At 43.9% G+C, this 3,559-nt stretch overlaps 1 long non-coding RNA gene across 1 annotated transcript; it reads right to left on the bottom strand.

Annotated features, from left to right (window-relative positions):
* Nucleotides 1–809: 809 nt before the first annotated feature.
* LOC148534328 (uncharacterized) lies at nt 810–1,686 on the bottom strand. The gene is made up of 2 exons (XR_015877678.1): nt 1,476–1,686; nt 810–1,310 (listed from the first exon to the last, which is right to left on the bottom strand). It is a non-coding gene; the product is annotated as an uncharacterized LOC148534328 (long non-coding RNA).
* Between the last annotated feature and the right edge of the window lie 1,873 nt (nt 1,687–3,559).

Raw genomic sequence — 3,559 nt, forward strand, 5'->3', positions numbered from 1 at the left:
TTTGCAAAGGCCCTAGGGGATGTCACGAATGACAGTGGAAGGAGACATGGAAAACCACTAGTCATTGAAGTCCTCCAAGACCGGCTTATGCTGCTAGTAACTTTATTTTTGCTTAGTAATCTAGGTATTAGAAAAGATTAGTAACAGTTTACTTAAAACAGTTTTTTACATTGAATTACCCTAATTAGTACAAATCTGTGTTTTGTGTGATACGAATTAAACTGGTGCTGCTAGCTAGATTTTTCTGAGAAAGAAAAGGACTACAATATTGTGTTTTGTAATCAATTAGTTTATGAAGAAGAGTAGTTTATATGTAAACTGACCTAACTTTGGGATCCTGAGTTTAGAATTAAATTTGATTTAGATTAAATCTTGTTTCAATGAACTATATTACATGGGGGAATGCACTGAAATACCATTGTTTAATGCAGAAAAAAGAGAAACTGAATAACTATGGATACACTTTAAAGAGAAATAACACATTTAAACAAAAAAGTAAATATTAAAACTTATTACAAGAAACCTCTGAGTGTGTTATGGAGCTCCAAAATGTGCTAAACATTAAGTAAAAAGTGATTAAATTTCTCAAATTTTTAGACAACCTTCCTAAAGAACTTTGGTCCCTGGATGTTGCATCTCAGGAGTAATTACCTACAGGTACAGTCTTCTTCTCCCAGCAAAAATGAGGTCTCTATATTGCCAGGATATAGACGCATAGAAAACCCTTAAGAAGTACTTTGTTAAATAATAAAAAAAAACAGCATATATCGATGAAGATCTTGATAAAGCAAAATATTAATTACATAGTCTTTTGTGGTAAAGCAAATATAATTTATTTAGGGAAACATTTCCACTTTTCTGCAGAGTGACACAGAGTAATGAGAAGTAAATTAGATCTCTGAATTTGTCACAGAAAGACAGAGCATCTTATACACATGATTACAGAATCATTTACAGATAGAAGTTTACAGGAACAGTATAATACAGGTATTTCATTGGATAATGTAGAGAAAAGTGTGAAGCACAGTATAGTCACAGGGAGGGGGGGATAGGGCAATATCAGATGAGGTTTTCATGATCTTGGAGCAATATCAGACATTAAACGGTTCGGACAGAGTGACATCCAACATATAACATGATGTTAGGTCTGAACGTAAACAAATTAGAACAAGGCTGATGTTGGTCATGTTGCAGGATGTGTGGCGCCATCAAAGACATAGTTCATGAGATTTCTCTTTATATCCACATTCTCCCTTCTCAGCACTTATTGTGGTTATCTCATCATCACTTTGGGTCACTGAAGAGTTTAGCTGCAGAACAAACATCAACAATTTAATCAAGCAATATATACACCATTTTTATTTAACTCCATCAATCTATACATGCGCCAAGAGATCTACAGACCTAACAAGTTGTAGTTGATCACAAAATGTTTCACACAATGTAATTTACTATGTAAGGAAATGCATTCTTACAAACCATTGGCTTGACAACTGCAAATAATGACCCCATGTGAGCTAATAAACTTGTACTTCCTACTGCAATGTATTTGCAAGAATGAAATCTGCACGACTATGATTGAAGACACCAGTTTCCTCTTGTAACATTGAAGCAAACCATTTTCTTTCACGTATCCAAAACCCTCAATGTTCATTAGAGTAGCTGCTCAAGTGAGAAGTGCAGAAATTCTAGGAAGTAAAGAAAATGTATACTCAAAACAAACCTGCCAACTGTAAAATATGAGATATGGTAAGAACTTACCCTTGTTATCTCTATTTCTACGAAGTCCATAGGGTTCCACAGGATACCTTGGGGTATAGGTGTGACGTCAGTCGCAGGGCACCAAAGAGTTAAGCTTTCAGCCTCCCAGGATGCACTAGGTCCCCCTCCTATACCCCGCCCCCAGGCCAAGGCACCTCAGTTAGTTACCAAGCCATAGGCCGGAGGAGGAGAAGGAAGAGAGAGAACAAAGATCTGGACACATACAAGAATCACATTCTCACCAGAGGGAGACGGAAAACCGGTGACCAGAGCAAAGCCCATCTGCAGCACAGGTGCGACAGGGCGGGAGTCCTGTGGAACCCTATGGACTTCGTAGAAATAGAGATAACAAGGGTAAGTTCTTACCATATCTCATATTTTCTACTTCAGGGTCCATAGGGTATCCACAGGATACCTTGGGGATGTCCCAAAGCAGTATCCTTTAAGGGTGGGGACGCTCCTGTGCAGAAAGGAGAATCCGCCGCCCGAAGGAAGCATCCTGAGAGGCGAAGGTGTCAAACCTGTAATACCTCACGAAGGTATGGACAGAAGACCACGTAGCAGCCTTGCAGATCTGAACTGCCGAGGCACCACGTCAAGCTGCCCACGAAGGACCCACAGACCTAGTGGAATGAGCCTTCAGAGAAGGAGGGACCGGTAGGCCTTCATGAAGATAAGCTTCAGAAATAGCCATACGGATCCAGGCTGCCAAAGTTTGCTTTGAAGCAGGCCAACCCTTTTTACAGAAGCCATAGAGGACAACAAAGCGACCGACTTCCTAAACAAAGAAGTGCGGTCCACATAAGTCCTTAAGGCCCGCACAACATCCAAAGAGGCCTCACCCACGGAAAGACCCGGTGAGTTAAAGGCCGGAACAACTATTTCCTCGTTAACATGAAACTGGGAAACAACTTTGGGAAGAAACTTGGGCCGAGTGCGGAGCACTGCCCTGTTCCCATGAAAAACCAAGAAAGGGGGTCTACAAGAAAGAGCCCCTAACTCAGAAACACGTCTGGCTGAAGCAACGGCCAGAAGGAAAACAGTCTTAGCTGTTAGCCATTTAATATCCACTGAGCCCAGTGGTTCAAACGGCGGTCCTTGGAGAGCCCTCAGGACCACAGCCAAATCCCAAGGCGCCACAGGTGGAACAAAGGGCGGCTGAATACGGAGAACACCTTGCATAAAGGTGCGCACATCCGGGATTGTAGCAATCCTACGGTGAAACCAGACAGATAGGGCCGAAACCTGTACCTTCAAAGAAACAAGGCGAAGCCCATGATCTAGTCCCGCTTGCAGGAAGGCGAGAATCCGAGACAGACGAAACTCCCGCAGTGCATAACCTCTCGGTCGACACCACTGGAAGAACATATGCCACACGCGATGGTATATCCTCGCGGAAGACGGTTTCCGAGCTCGTAACATGGTACGCACCACAGAGCTGGAAAACCCCCGGGACCTCAGCATGGCCGTCTCAATAGCCACGCCGCCAAAGACAGCCGAGTCAGGTCCGGGTGAAGACAAGGACCCTGAGACAGAATGTCCGGTCGTAGCGGCAACCGCAGAGGACTGTCCACGGACAGACCCTGAAGGTCTGAGAACCAGTGCCGTCTGGGCCACGCGGGAGCTATCAACAGGAGCATCCCTCCTTCCTGTTTGAATTTCCGGACTACCCGTGGAAGAAGGGAGACCGGAGGGAACAGGTATGTGAACCTGAACGTCCACCGGACGGACAGAGCATCCACCAGAGACGCCCCTTCGTCTCTTGTGCGAGACCCGTACACCGGCAACTTGTTGTTGT

This window comes from Taudactylus pleione, unplaced genomic scaffold (genome assembly GCF_031769625.1).
Source record: "Taudactylus pleione unplaced genomic scaffold, aTauple2 ptg000069l, whole genome shotgun sequence".
NCBI classification, from domain to species: Eukaryota; Metazoa; Chordata; class Amphibia; order Anura; family Myobatrachidae; genus Taudactylus; species Taudactylus pleione.